This window comes from Chiloscyllium plagiosum, unplaced genomic scaffold (assembly GCF_037043375.1).
Source record: "Chiloscyllium plagiosum isolate Xiang-an unplaced genomic scaffold, Cpla_swu_hap1 HiC_scaffold_27, whole genome shotgun sequence".
Classification (NCBI taxonomy): domain Eukaryota; kingdom Metazoa; phylum Chordata; class Chondrichthyes; order Orectolobiformes; family Hemiscylliidae; genus Chiloscyllium; species Chiloscyllium plagiosum.
The window spans coordinates 72,581,912-72,599,537 of NW_028270165.1; positions in this window are offsets into that span (position 1 = coordinate 72,581,912).

A 17,626-nucleotide genomic window follows, 5' to 3' on the forward strand; every position below is an offset into this window, starting at 1 on the left:
CCCCTCTGTGGTGCCACTCCAGGTGGTACCTGAGGGAGCCTGACCGAGTCCCAGCATAGGCGGATGCAGAAGGGCACTTACAGGGTCGTTCACCTGGGGGGGTGGGGGGGGGAAGAGGGAAGTACTGTGAGGAACGGAGTAGGGGGATGGAGGGAAAGGAATGAGACAGAGGGAGGGAATGGGGGAGAGGGGAACGAGAGAGACAGAGGGGAATGAGACGGGGGGGAATGATGGGGGAGGGGAATGAGACAGGGGAATGGGGGGGAGGGGAATGAGATAGAGGGAAGGAATGGGAAAGAGGGGAACGAGACAGACAGAGGGGAATGAGACGGGGGAATGATGGGGTAGGGTAAATGAGACGGGGGAAGGGGAATGAGACGGGGGAATGGGGAGAGGGGAATGAGACGGGGAGAGTTGGGGGAATGATGGGGGAGGGGAATGAGACGGGGGAATGTGGGGGGAACGATGGAGTAGGGTAAATGAGACGGGGGAAGGGGAATGAGATGGGGGAGGGGAATGAAACGGGTGGATTGTGGGGGGAATGATTGGGTACAGTAAATGAGATGGGGGAAGGGGAATGAGCCAGGGGGAATGGGGGAAGGAAATGAGACGGGAATCGGAGGAGTGGGGGAAATGAGATTGGGGGGAGGGAAATGAGATGGGGGGAGTGGGGTCAGCAGCAAGGAAAGGGCGGGGTGTGGAAGAGAGTTGGGAGGACGGCGGGGTGTGGAGGTGGGGGAGCAGAATTAGGGCGAGATTGAGTGAGGGTCCAGAGAGGAGAGGATAGAGCCGGAGGGGGCGGGGGATAAGGAGATTGGGTTGGAAATGTGGGAGGGTGTTGGGGTTGGAGAGTTGGAGCAAGATGGTGTTGAGACAGGGAGAGATGGAGAAGATTGAGTGTTAGCTTTGAGTGATTTCCCTCGGTGTGCGCACACATATCTGTTAAGTAGCTTTCCCTCCCTCCCTCCTCCTCCTCTCCATCTCTCTCGTTTCCTCTCTCTCTCACTGTTGAATACACTCAAGGACCTGCCTTCCATGGCCGTCTGTGGGAGAGAGCTCCACAGGATCATCACCCTCCGAATGAGGGAATGTTCCCTCGTTCCCCCACTTCAACCTTACCTGTGTCTACACACACTGTCCCTTTGGGTTTGAGACTCCCCCCAGGGAATCGGGGTGGGTGAACGGGGTTTGGAGTGCAGGGGAGGTGGAATGTCCTCAGCTCTGACTCCAATGTTGGACAAGACTCTGAAGGTGTGTTGACAGGACAGATACTTGAGGGCATTCTGGATGGGAGGGGGTCGGGAGGTTAAGACACAGGAGGGAGGCCTCATCAGGATCGAACGTAGAATCCCGACAGTATGCAAACAGGCCCTTCGGCCCAACATTTCCACACAGTACCCCACCCAGACACATTCCCCTTACCCTATTACTCTACATTTACCCCAGGGTGAATATACCTAACCTGCACATCCCTGGGCACTATGGGTAATTTAGCATGGCCAATCGAATCCTAATCTGCACATCCCTGGGCACTATGGGTAATTTAGCATGGCCAATCCACCCTAACCTGCACATCCCTGGGCACTATGGGTAATTTAGGATGGCCAATCCACCCGAACCAACACATCCCTGGGCACAATGAGTAATTTAGCACGGCCAATCCACCCTAATCTGCACATCCCTGGGCACTATGGATACTTTAGGATGGCCAATCCACCCTACCTGCACATCCCTGGGCACTATGGGTAATTTAGCACAGCCAATCCACCCTAATCTGCACATCCCTGGGCACGATGGGTAATTTAGCACGGCCAATCCACCCCAACCTACACAACCCTGGGCGTTATGGGTAATTTAGCATGTCCAATCCATCATAATCTACACATCCCTGAACACGATCGGTATTTTAACACGGCCAATCCACCCTAACCAACACATCCCTGGGCACTATGGGTAATTTAGCATGTCCAATCCACCCTAACCTGGACACTTTGGGTAATTTAGCATGGCCAATCCACCCTAACCTGCACATCCCTGGGCACTATGGGTAATTTAGCATGGCCAATCCACACTAACCTGCACATCCCTGGGCACTATGGGTAATTTAGCACGGCCAATCCACCCTAACCTGCACATCCCTGGGCACTATGGGTAATTTAGCATGGCCAATCCACCCTAACCTGCACATCCCTGGGCACTATGGGGTAATGTAGCACGGCCAATCCAACCTAGCCTGCATATCCAAGGGCAATACGGGAATTTAGCATGGCCAATCCACCCTGACTAACACATCCCTGGATGCTATAGGAAATTTAGCATGGCCAATCCACCCTAAGCGACACAATCCTGGGCACTGTGGGTAATTTAGCACGGCCAATCGCCCGAATCTGCACATCCCTGGACACTATGGGTAATTTAGCTTGGCCACTCCACCCAAACCTGCACATCCCTGGGCGCTATGGGTAATTTAACATGGCCATTCCACCCTAACCTCACATCCCTGGGCCCTATGGGTAATTTGGCACAGCCAATCCACCTTAACCTGCACATCCCTGGACATTATGGGAATTTAGCACGGCCAATCCACCCTCACCTACACATCCTTGGGCACTATGGGTAATTTAGCATGGCCAACCCACCCTAACCTGCACATCCCTGGACACTATGGGTAATATGACATGGCCGATCCACCATAACCAACACTTTCCTGGGCACTATGGGTAATTTAGCAAGGCCAATCCACCCTAACCTGCACATCGCTGGGCACTATGGGAACTTAGCATGTCCAATCAACCCTAACCTACACATCCCTGGGCACTATGGGTAATTTAGCACAGCCAATCCACCCTAACCTACACATCGCTGTGCACGGTGGGTAATCTAGCATGGCCAATCCACCCCAACCTGCACATCCCTGGACACTATGGGTAATTTAGTACAGCCAATCCACACTAACCTGCACATCCCTGGGCACTATGGGTAGCTTAGCATGGCCAATCCACCCTAACCTGCACATCCCTTGGCACTATGGGTAATTTAGCATGGCCAATCCACCCTAACCTGCACATCACTGGACACTATTGTAAATAATAGCATGGCCATTCCACCCTAACCTGCACATCACTGGACACTATGATTAATTTAGCACTGCCAATCCACCCTACCCTACACATCGCTGGACACTATGGGTAATTTAGCACAGCCAATCCACACTGACCGACACATTCCTGGGCACTATGGGTAATTTAGCACAGCCAATCCACCCTAACCGACACATCCCTGGACACTATGGGTAATTTAGCACAGCCAATCCACCCTAACCTGCACATCCCTGGGCACTATGGGTAATTTAGCACGGCCAATCCACCCTAACCGACACATCCCTGGACACTATGGGTAATTTAGCACAGCCAATCCACCCTAACCTGCACATCTCCGGGCACGATGGGTAATTTAGCATGGCCAATTCACCCGAACCTGCACAACCCTGGGCATTATGGGTAATTTAGCATGACCAATCCACCCTAACCTGCACATCCCTTGGCACTATGGGTAGCTTAGCATGGCCAATCCACCCTAACCTGCACATCCCTTGGCACTATGGGTAATTAGCATGGCCAATCATCCCTAACCTGCACATCCATGGACACTATTGGAAATAATAGCATGGCCAATCCACCCTAACCTGCACATCCACGGGCACTATGGGTAGTTCAGCACGGCCAATCCACCCTGACCTGCACATCCCTGAACACTATGATTAATTTAGCATGTCCAATCCACCCTGACCTACACATCCCTGGGCATTATGGGTAATTTAGCATGGCCAATCCACCCTAGCCTGCACATCCCTGGGCACTATGGGTAATTTAGCATGGCCAATCCACGCTGACCGACATATTCCTGGGCACTATGGGTAATTTAGCACAGCCAATCGTCCAAACATACACATTCCTGTGTACTATGGGTAATTTAGCATGGCCAATCCACCCTAGCCTGCACATGCCTGGGCACTATGGGTAATTTAGCACGGCCAATCCACCCTAACCTGCACATCCCTGGACACCATGGGTAATTTAGCATGGCCACTCCACCCTAACCTGCACATCCCTGGGCACAATGGGTAATTTAGCATGGCCCCTCCAATCTAACCTGCACATCCCTGGACACTATGGGTAATTTAGCACGGCCAATCCACCCTAACCTGCACATCTCCTGGCACTATGGGTAATTTAGCACGGCCAATCCACCCTAACCTACACATCCCTGGGCACTATGGGTAATTTAGCATGGCCAATCCACCCTAACCTGCACATCCCAGGGCACAATGGGAATTTAGCATGGCCAATCCACTCGAACCTGCACATCCCTCGGCACTATGGGGTAATTTAGCACGGCCAATCCATTCTGACCTACACATCCCGTGGCACTATTGGTAATTTAGCACGGCCAATCCACCCCAACCTGCACATGCCGGGGCACTATGGGGTAATTTACCACGGCCAATCCACCCTAACCTACACATCCCTTGGCACTATGGGTAATTTAGTATGGCCAATCCACCCTAACCTGCACATCACTGGACACTATTGTAAATAATAGCATGGCCAATCCACCCTAACCTGCACATCCCTGGGCACTATGGGTAGTTTAGCACGGCCATTCCACTCTAACCTGCACATCACTGGACACTATGATTAATTTAGCACTGCCAATCCACCCTACCCTACACATCGCTGGACACTATGGGTAATTTAGCACAGCCAATCCACACTGACCGACACATTCCTGGGCACTATGGGTAATTTAGCACAGCCAATCCACCCTAACTGACACATCCCTGGACACTATGGGTAATTTAGCACAGCCAATCCACCCTAACCTGCACATCCCTGGGCACTATGGGTAATTTAGCACGGCCAATCCACCCTAACCGACACATCCCTGGACACTATGGGTAATTTAGCACAGCCAATCCACCCTAACCTGCACATCTCCGGGCACGATGGGTAATTTAGCATGGCCAATTCACCCGAACCTGCACAACCCTGGGCATTATGGGTAATTTAGCATGACCATCCACCCTAACCTGCACATCCCTTGGCACTATGGGTAATTTAGCATGGCCAATCCACCCTAACCTGCACATCCCTTGGCACTATGGGTAATTAGCATGGCCAATCATCCCTAACCTGCACATCCATGGACACTATTGGAAATAATAGCATGGCCAATCCACCCTAACCTGCACATCCACGGGCACTATGGGTAGTTCAGCACGGCCAATCCACCCTGACCTACACATCCCTGTGCAATATGGGTAATCGAGCATGGCCAATCCACCCTAACATACACATCCCTGGACACTATGGGTAATTTAGCATGTCCAATCTATCCGAATCTACACATCCCTGGACACTATAGGTAATAATAGCATGGCCAATCCACCCTAACCTGCACATCCCTTGGCACTATGGGTAATTAGCATAGCCAATCATCCCGAACCTGCACATACCTGGGCACTATGGGTAATTTAGCACGGCCAATCCACCCAAACCTGCACATCCCTGGGCACTATGGGTAATTTAGCACGGCCAATCCACCCTACTCTGGACATTATGGGAATTTAACATGGCCAATCCACCCTGACCGACACATCCCTTGGCACTATGGGTAATTTACCATAGCCAATCCATTCTGACCTACACATCACTGGGCACTATGGGTAATTTAACATGGCCAATCCACCCTAACCTCCACATTCCTGGGCACAATGGGTAATTTAGCACGGCCAATCCACCATTACCTCCACATCCCTGGGCACTATGGGTAATTTAGCACGGCCAATCCACCCTTACCTGCACATCCCTGAGCTCTATGGGTAATTTAGCATGGCCAATCCACCCTAACCTGCACATCCCTGGGCTCTATGGGTAATTTAGCACGGCCAATCCACCCTAACCTGCATCTGCCTGGAAATTATGGGAATTTAGCATGTCCAATCGACGCAAATCTACACATCCCCGGGCACTATGGGTAATTTACCATGGCCAAGCCACACTCACCGACAATTCCTGGGCACTATGGGTAATTTAGCACGGCCATTTGTCCAAACATACACATTCCGGGGTACTATGGGTAGTTTAACGTGGCCAATCCACCCCAACCTGCATATCCCTGGACATTATGTGAATTTAGCACGGCCAATCCACCCTAATCTGCACATCCCTGGGTACTATGGGTAATTTAGCAAGGCCAATCCACCCTAATGTACACATCCCTGGGCACTATGGGTAATTTAACATGGCTAATCCACCCTAACCAACACATTCCTGGGCACTATGGATAATTTAGTACGGCCAATCCACCCTAACCTGCACATCCCTGGGTACTATGGGTAATTTAGCATGGCCAATCCACCCTAATCTACACATCCCTTGGCACTATGGGTAATTTAGAACGGCCAATCCACCCTAACCTGCACATCTCCGGGCACTATGGGTAATTTAGCATGGCCAATCCACCCTAACCTGCACAGCCCTGGGCACTGTGGGTAATTTAGCACGGCCAATCCACCCTAACCTGCAAATCCCTGGGCACTATGGGTAATTTAGCATGGCCAATCCACCCTAACCTGCACATCCCTGGGCACTGTGGGTAATTTAGCACGGCCAATCCACCCTAACCTGCACATCTCCGGGCACTATGGGTAATTTAGCACGGCCAATCCACACTAACCTGCACATGCTTGGGCACTATGGGTAATTTAGCACGGCCAATCCACCCTAACCTGCACATCCCTGGGCACTGTGGGTAATTTAGCACGGCCAATCCACACTAACCTGCACATGCTTGGGCACTATGGGTAATTTAGCATGGCCAATCCACCCTAACCTGCACATCCCTGGGCACTGTGGGTAATTTAGCATGGCCAATCCACCCTAACCTGCACATCCCTGGGCACTGTGGGTAATTTAGCACGAGGAGAAAGTGAGGTCTGCAGATGCTGGAGATCAAAGTTGAAACTTTATTGCTGGAACAGCACAGCAGGTCAGGCAGCATCCAGGGAACAGGAGATTCCTGAAGAAGGGCCTGTGCCCGAAACGTCGAATCTCCTGTTCCCTGGATGCTGCCTGACCTGCTGTGCTGTTCCAGCAATAAAGTTCGTAATTTAGCACGGCCAATCCACCCTAACCTGCACATCCCTGGTCACTATGGGTAATTTAGCATGGCCAATCCACGCTGACCGACATATTCCTGGGCACTATGGGTAATTTAGCACAGCCAATCGTCCAAACATACACATTCCTGTGTACTATGGGTAATTTAGCATGGCCAATCCACCCTAGCCTGCACATGCCTGGGCACAATGGATAATTCAGCATGGCCATCCACCCTAACCGACACATCCTGTGCACTGTGGATAATTTAGCACGGCCAATCCACCCTAACCTGATCATCCCTGGGCACTGTGGGTAATTTAGCATGGCCAATCCACCCTAACCTACACATCCCTGGGCACTATGGGTAATTTAGCATGGCCAATCCACCCTAACCTGCATAACCCTGTACACTATGGGTAATTTAACACAGCGAATCCACGCTGACCCACACAACCCTGAGCACTATGCGTAATTTAGCACGGCCAATCCACCCTAACCTGCACATCCCTGGGCACGATGGATAATTTAGCCCTGCCAATCCACCCTGACCTACACATCCCTGGGCACTATGGGTAATTTAGCATGGCCAATCCACCATAACCTAAACATCCGTGTGCACTATGGGTAATTTAGCACGGCCAATCCACCCTGACCGATACATCCCTGTGCACTATGGGTAATTTAGCACGGCCAATCCACCCTAAACTGCGTATCCCTGGGCACTATGGGTAATTTAGCACGGCCAAGCCACCCTAACCTGCACATCCCTGGATACTATGGGTAATTTAGCATGGCCAATCCACCCTAACCTACACATCCCTGGGCACTATGGGTAATTTAGCATGGCCAATCCACCCTAACCTGCACATCCTTGGGCACTATGGGAATTTAGCATGGCCAATCCACTCTAACCTGCACATCCCTCGGCACTATGGGGTAATTTAGCACGGGCAATTCACCCTGACCGACACATCCCGTGGCACTATGGGTAATTTAGCACAGCCAATCCATTCTGATCTACACATCACTGGGCACTATTGGTAATTTAGCACGGCCAATCCACCCCAACCTGCACACGCCGCGGCACTATGGGGTAATTTAGCACGGCCAATCCACCCTGACCAACACATCCCTGGGCACTATGGGTAATTTAGCATGGCCAATCCACGCTGACCGACATATTCCTGGGCACTATGGATAATTTAGCACAGCCAATCGTCCAAACATACACATTCCTGTGTACTATGGGTAATTTAGCATGGCCAATCCACCCTAACCTGCACATCCCAGGGCACTATGGATAATTTAGCATGACCAATCCACCCGAGCCTGCACATCCCTGGGCACTATGGGTAATTTAGCACAGCCAAACGTCCAAATAAACACATTCCTGTGTACTATGGGTAGTTTAACATGGCCACTCCACCCTAACCTACATCCCCCTGGGGACTATGGGTAATTTAGAACGTCCAATTCACCGTGACCTACACAAACTGTGCACTATGGGTAATCTAGCATGGCCAATCCACCCTAACCTACACATCCCTGGGCACTATGGGTAATTTAGCACGGCCAATCCATCCTAATGTACACATTCATGGGCACTATGGGTAATTTAGCACGGCCAATCCACCCTAAGCTAGACATTCATGGGCATTATGGGTAATTTAGCATGGCCAATCCACCCTAAGGTACACATCCCTGGGCACTATGTGTAATTTAACATGGCCTATCCACCCTGACCAACACATCCCTGCGCACTGTGGGTAATTTAGCATAGCCAATCCACCCTGACCTGCACATCCCTGGGCACTATGGGTAATTTAGCATGGCCAATCCACCCTAACCTGCATATCCCTGGGCTCTATGGGTAATTTAGCACGGCCAATCCACCCTAACCTGCATCTGCCTGGACATTATGGGAATTTAGCATGTCCAATCGACGCAAATCTACACATCCCCGGGCACTATGGGTAATTTACCATGGCCAAGCCACACTCACCGACAATTCCTGGGCACTATGGGTAATTTAGCACGGCCATTTGTCCAAACATTCCGGGGTACTATGGGTAGTTTAACGTGGCCAATCCACCCCAACCTGCATATCCCTGGACATTATGTGAATTTAGCACGGCCAATCCACCCTAATCTACACATCCATGGGCACTATGGGTAATTTAACATGGCCAATCCACACTAACCAACACATTCCTGGGCACTATGGATAATTTAGTACGGCCAATCCACCCAAACCTGCACATCCCTGGGCACTATGGGTAATTTAGCATGGCCAATCCACCCTAACCTGCACATCCCTGGACACTATGGGTAATTTAGCACGGCCAATCCACCCTGACCTACACAACCCTGGGCACTATGGGTAATTTAGCACGGCCAATCCACCCTAATCTACACATCCCTGTGCACTATTGGTAATTTAGCATGTCCAATCGACCCGAATCGACACATCTCCGGGCACTATGGGTAATTTACCACGGCCAGTCCACGCTGATCGACATATCCCTGGGCACTATGGGTAATTTAGCACGGCCATTCGTCCAAACATACACATTCCTGGGTACTATGGCCTGGGTACATGGCCAATCCACCCTAACCTGCATATCCCTGGACATTATGTGAATTTAGCATGGCCAATCCACCCTAACCTACACATCACTGGGCACTGTGGGTAATTTAGCACGGCCAATCCACCCTAACCTGCACATCCCTGGGCACGATGGATAATTTAGCCCTGCCAATCCACCCTGACCTACACATCCCTGGGCACTATGGGTAATTTAGCACGGCCAATCCACCCTAATCAACACATCCCTGGGCACTATGGGTAATTTAGCATGGCCAATCCACCATAACCTAAACATCCGTGTGCACTATGGTTGATTTAGCACGGCCAATCCACCCTGACCGATACATCCCTGTGCACTATGGGTAATTTACCACGGCCAATCCACCCCAAACTGCGTATCCCTGGGCACTATGGGTAATTTAGCACGGCCAATCCACCCTAACCTGCACATCCCTGGATACTATGGGTAATTTAGCATGGCCAATCCACCCTAACCTACACATCCCTGGGCACTATGGGTAATTTAGCATGGCCAATCCACCCTAACCTGCACATCCTTGGGCACTATGGGAATTTAGCATGGCCAATCCACCCTAACCTGCACATCCTTGGGCACTATGGGAATTTAGCATGGCCAATCCACTCTAACCTGCACATCCCTCGGCACTATGGGGTAATTTAGCACGGCCAATTCACCCTGACCGACACATCCCGTGGCACTATGGGTAATTTAGCACTGCCAATCCATTCTGACCTACACATCACTGGGCACTATTGGTAATTTAGCACGGCCAATCCACCCCAAACTGCACACGCCGCGGCACTATGGGGTAATTTAGCACGGACAATCCACCCTGACCAACACATCCCTGGGCACTATGGGTAATTTAGCATGGCCAATCCACGCTGACCGACATATTCCTGGGCACTATGGATAATTTAGCACCGCCAATCGTCCAAACATACACATCCCTGGGCACTATGGATAATTTAGCATGGCCAATCCACCCGAGCCTGCACATCCCTGGGCACTATGGGTAATTTAGCATGGCCAATCCACCCTAACCTGCACATCCCTGGACACTATGGGTAATTTAGCACGGCCAATCCACCCTAACCTACACATCCCTGGACACTATGGGTAATTTAGCACGGCCAATCCACCCTAACCTGCACATCTCTTGGCACTACGGGTAATTTAGCACGGCCAATCCACCCTAACCTGCACATCCCTGGGCACAATGGGAATTTAGCATGGCCAATCCACTCGAACCTGCACATCCCTCGGCACTATGGGGTAATTTAGCACGGCCAATTCACCCTGACCGACACATCCCGTGGCACTATGGGTAATTTAGCACAGCCAATCCATTCTGACCTACACATCCCTGGGCACTATGGGTAATTTAGCACGGCCAATCCACCCTAACCTACACATCCCTGGACACTATGGGTAATTTAGCACGGCCAATCCACCCTAACCTGCACTTCCCTGGACACGATGGGTAATTTAGCATGGCCAATCCACCCTAACCTGCACATCCCTGGGCACTATGGGGTAATGTAGCACGGCCAATCCAACCTAGCCTGCATATCCAAAGGCAATAGGGGAATTTAGCATGGCCAATCCACCCTGACTAACACATCCCTGGATGCTATAGGAAATTTAGCATGGCCAATCCACCCTAAGCGACACAATCCTGGGCACTGTGGGTAATTTAGCACGGCCAATCGCCCGAATCTGCACATCCCTGGACACTATGGGTAATTTAGCTTGGCCACTCCACCCAAACCTGCACATCCCTGAGCGCTATGGGTAATTTAGCACGGCCAATCCACCCTACCCTGGATATTATGGGAATTTAACATGGCCAATCCACCCTGACCGACACATCCCTTGGCACTATGGGTAATTTACCATAGCCAATCCATTGTGACCTACACATCACTGGGCACTATGGGTAATTTAGCATGGCCAATCGACCCTAATCTACACATCACTGGGCACTATGGGTAATTTAGCATGGCCAATCCACCCTAACCTCCACATTCCTGGGCACTATGGGTAATTCAGCATGGCCAATCCACCATTACCTCCACATCCCTGGGCACTATGGGTAATTTAGCACGGCCAATCCATCCTTACCTGCACATCCCTGAGCTCTATGGGTAATTTAGCATGGCCAATCCACCCTAACCTGCACATCCCTGGGCTCTATGGGTAATTTAGCACGGCCAATCCACCCTAACCTGCATCTGCCTGGAAATTATGGGAATTTAGCATGTCCAATCGACGCAAATCTACACATCCCCGTGCACTATGGGTAATTTACCATGGCCAAGCCACACTCACCGACAATTCCTGGGCACTATGGGTAATTTAGCACGGCCATTTGTCCAAACATACACATTCCGGGGTACTATGGGTAGTTTAACATGGCCAACTCACCCCAACCTGCATATCCCTGGACATTATGTGAATTTAGCACGGCCAATCCACCCTAATCTACACATCCCTGGGCACTATGGGTAATTTAACATGGCTAATCCACCCTAACCAACACATTCCTGGGCACTATGGATAATTTAGTACGGCCAATCCACCATAACCTGCACATCCCTGGGCAATATGGGTAATTTAGCACGGCCAATCCACCCTAACCTGCACATCCCTGGGCACTATGGGAATTTAGCAAGTCCAATCCACCCTCACCTACACACCCCTGGGGACTATGGGAAATTTAGCATGGCCAATCCACCCTAACCTACACATCACTTGGCACTATGGGTAATTTAGCACGGCCAATCCACCCTAACCTAAACATCCCTGGGCACTATGGGTAATTTAGCACGTCCAATCCACCCTAACCTGCACATCCCTGGGCACTATGTGTAATTTAACATGTCCAATCCACCCTAATCTACACATCCCTTGGCACTATGGGTAATTTAGCACGGCCAATCCACCCTAACCTGCACATCTCCGGGCACTATGGGTAATTTAGCACGGCCAATCCACACTAACCTGCACATCCCTGGGCACTATGTGTAATTTAACATGTCCAATCCACCCTAATCTACACATCCCTTGGCACTATGGGGTAATTTAGCACGGCCAATCCACCCTAACCTGCACATCCCTGGGTACTATGGGTAATTTAGCATGGCCAATCCACCCTAGCCTGCACATCCCTGGGCACTATGGGTAATTTAGCATGGCCAATCCACCCGAACCTGCACATCTCTGGACACCATGGGTAAATTCGCATGGCCACTCCAATCTGACCTACACATCCCTGGGCACTATGGGAAATTTAGCACGGCCAAGCCACCCTAACCTGCACATCCCTGGACACTATGGGTAATTTAGCATGACCAATCCACGCTGACCGACATATTCCTGGGCACTATGGGTAATTTAGCACAGCCAATCGTACAAACATACACATTTCTGTGAACGATGGGTAATTTAGCATGGCCAATCCACCCTAGCCTGCACATGCCTGGGCACTATGGGTAATTTAGCATGGCCAATCCACCCGAAGCTGCACATCCCTGGGCACTATGGGTAATTTAGCATGGCCACTCCACCCTAACCTGCACATCCCTGGGCACTATGGGTAATTTAGCATGGCCACTCCACCCTAACCTGCACATCCCTGGGCACTATGGGTAATTTAGCATGGCCCCTCCAATCTAACCTACACATCCCTGGACACTATGGGTAATTTAGCACGGCCAATCCACCCTAACCTGCACATCTCTTGGCACTATGGGTAATTTAGCACGGCCAATCCACCCTAACCTGCACATCCCAGGGCACTATGGGAATTTAGCATGGCCAATCCACTCTAACCTGCACACCCCTCGGCACTATGGGGTAATTTAGCACGGCCAATCCACCCTGACCGACACATCCCTGGGCACTATGGGTAATTTAGCACTGCCAATCCATTCTGACCTACGCGTCACTGGGGACTATTGGTAATTTAGCACGGCCAATCCACCCCAACCTGCACATGCCGGGGCACTATGGGGTAATTTAGCACGGCCAATCCACCCTGACCTCCACATCCCTGGGCACTATGGGTAATTTAGCATAGCCAATCCACGCTGACCGACATATCCCTGGGCACTATGGATAATTTAGTACGGCCAATCCACCATAACCTGCACATCCCTGGGCAATATGGGTAATTTAGCACGGCCAATCCACCCTAACCTGCACATCCCTGGGCACTATGGGAATTTAGCAAGTCCAATCCACCCTCACCTACACACCTCTGGGGACTATGGGAAATTTAGCATGGCCAATCCACCCTAACCTACACATCACTGGGCACTATGGGTAATTTAGCACGGCCAATCCACCCTAACCTAAACATCCCTGGGCACTATGGGTAATTTAGCACGTCCAATCCACCCTAACCTGCACATCCCGGGGCACTATGTGTAATTTAACATGTCCAATCCACCCTAATCTACACATCCCTTGGCACTATGGGTAATTTAGCACGGCCAATCCACCCTAACCTGCACATCTCCGGGCACTATGGGTAATTTAGCACGGCCAATCCACACTAACCTGCACATCCCTGGGCACTATGGGTAATTTAGCACGGCCAAGCCACCCTAACCTGCACATCCCTGGGCACTATGGGTAATTTAGCATGACCAATCCACGCTGACCGACATATTCCTGGGCACTATGGGTAATTTAGCACAGCCAATCGTACAAACATACACATTCCTGTGTACTATGGGTAATTTAGCATGGCCAATCCACCCTAGCCTGCACATCCCTGGGCACTATGGGTAATTTAGCATGGCCAATCCACCCTGATCTACACATCCCTGGATGCTATGGGTAATTTAGCACGGCCAATCCACCCTAACCTGCACATCCCTGGGCACTATGGATAATTCAGCATGGCCATCCACCCTAACCGACACATCCTGTGCACTGTGGATAATTTAGCACGGCCAATCCACCCTAACCCGCACATCCCTGGGCACTATGGGTAATTTAGCATGGCTAATCCACCCTAACCTACACATCCCTGGGCACTATGGGTAATTTAGCATGGCTAATCCACCCTAACCTGCACATCCCTGGGTACTATGGGTAATTTAGCATGACCAATCCACCCTAACCCGCACATCCCTGGGCACTATGGGTAATTTAGCATGGCCAATCCACCCTAACCTGCACATCCCTGGGCACTTTGGGTAATTTAGCACGGCCAATTCTCCTTAATCTGCACATCGCTGAACACTATGGAAAATTCAGCACGGCCAATCCACCCTAACCTGAACCTCCCTGTGCACTATGGGTAATCTAGGATGGCTAATCCACCCTAACCTAAACATCCGTGTGCACTATGGGGTAATTTACCACGGCCAATCCACCCTGACCGACACATCCCTGGGCACTATGGGTAATTTAGCATGGCCAATCCACGCTGACCGACATATCCCTGGGCACTATGGGTAATTTAGCACAGCCAAACGTCCAAATTTTCACATTCCTGTGTACTATGGGTCGTTTAACATGGCCACTCCACCCTAACCTACATCCCCCTGGGGACTATGGGTAATTTAGAACATCCAATTCACCGTGACCTACACATACCTGTGCACTATGGGTAATCTAGCATGGCCAATCCACCCTAACCTACACATTCATGGGCACTATGGGTAATTTAGCATGGCCAATCCACCCTAAGGTACACATCCCTGGGCACTATGTGTAATTTAACATGGCCTATCCACCCTGACCCACACATCCCTGCGCACTGTGGGTAATTTAGCATAGCCAATCCACCCTGACCTGCACATCCCTGGGCACTATGGGTAATTTAGCATGGCCAATCCACCCTAACCTGCACATCCCTGGGCTCTAGGGGTAATTTAGCACGGCCAATCCACCCTAACCTGCATCTGCCTGGACATTATGGGAATTTAGCACGTCCAATCGACGCAAATCTACACATCCCCGGGCACTATGGGTAATTTACCATGGCCAAGCCACACTCACCGACAATTCCTGGGCACTATGGGTAATTTAGCACGGCCATTTGTCCAAACATACACATTCCGGGGTACTATGGGTAGTTTAACGTGGCCAATCCACCCCAACCTGCATATCCCTGGACATTATGTGAATTTAGCACGGCCAATCCACCCTAATCTACACATCCCTGGGCAATATGGGTAATTTAGCACGGCCAATCCACCCTAACCTGCACATCCCTGGGCACTATGGGAATTTAGCAAGTCCAATCCACCCTCACCTACACACCCCTGGGGACTATGGGAAATTTAGCATGGCCAATCCACCCTAACCTACACATCACTGGGCACTATGGGTAATTTAGCACGGCCAATCCACCCTAACCTAAACATCCCTGGGCACTATGGGTAATTTAGCACGTCCAATCCACCCTAACCTGCACATCCCTGGGCACTATGTGTAATTTAACATGTCCAATCCACCCTAATCTACACATCCCTTGGCACTATGGGTAATTTAGCACGGCCAATCCACCCTAATCTACACATCCCTGGGCACTATGGGTAATTTAACATGGCCAATCCACACTAACCAACACATTCCTGGGCACTATGGATAATTTAGTACGGCCAATCCACCCTAACCTGCACATCCCTGGGCACTATGGGTAATTTAGCACGGCCAATCCACACTAACCTGCACATCCCTGGACACTATGGGTAATTTCGCTTGGCCAATCCACCCTAACCTGCACATCCCTAAGCACTATGGGTAATTTCGCTTGGCCAATCCACCCTAACCTGCACATCCCTAAGCACTATGGGTAATTTAGCACAGCCAATCCACCCTAACCTGCACATCCCTGGGGACTATGGGTAATTTAGCATGGCCAATCCACCCTAACCTGCACATCCCTGGGCACGATGGGTAATTTAGCACGGCCAATCCACCCTGACCTACACATCCCTGGGCACTATGGGTAATTTAGCACGGCCAATCCACCCTAATCTACACATCCCTGGGCACTATTGGTAATTTAGCATGTCCAATCGACCCGAATCGACACGTCTCTGGGACTATGGGTAATTTACCACGGCCAGTCCACGCTGATCGACATATCCCTGGGTACTATGGGTAATTTAGCACGGCCATTCGTCCAAACATACACTTTCCTGGGTTCTATGGCCTGGGTACATGGCCAATCCACCCTAACCTGCATATCCCTGGACATTATGTGAATTTAGCATGGCCAATCCACCCTAACCTGAACATCCCTGGGCACTGTGGGTAATTTAGCACGGCCAATCCACCCTAACCTACACATCCCTGGGCACTATGGGTAATTTAACACAGCCAATCCACGCTGACCCACACATCCCTGAGCACTATGCGTAATTTAGCACGGCCAATCCACCCTAACCTGCACATCCCTGGGCACGATGGATAATTTAGCCCTGCCAATCCACCCTGACCTACACATCCCTGGGCACTATGGGTAATTTAGCACGGCCAATCCACCCTAATCTACACATCCCTGGGCACTATGGGTAAGTTAGCATGGCCAATCCACCCTGACCTACACATCCCTGGACACTGTGGGTAATTTTGCATGGCCAATCAACCCTGACCTGTACATCCCTGGGCACTATGGGTAATTTAGCACGGCCAATCCACCCTAATCTACACATCACTGGGCACTATGGGTAATTTAGCATGGCCAATCCACCCTAACCTCCACATTCCTGGGCACTATGGGTAATTCAGCATGGCCAATCCACCATTACCTCCACATCCCTGGGCACTATGGGTAATTTAGCACGGCCAATCCATCCTTACCTGCACATCCCTGAGCTCTATGGGTAA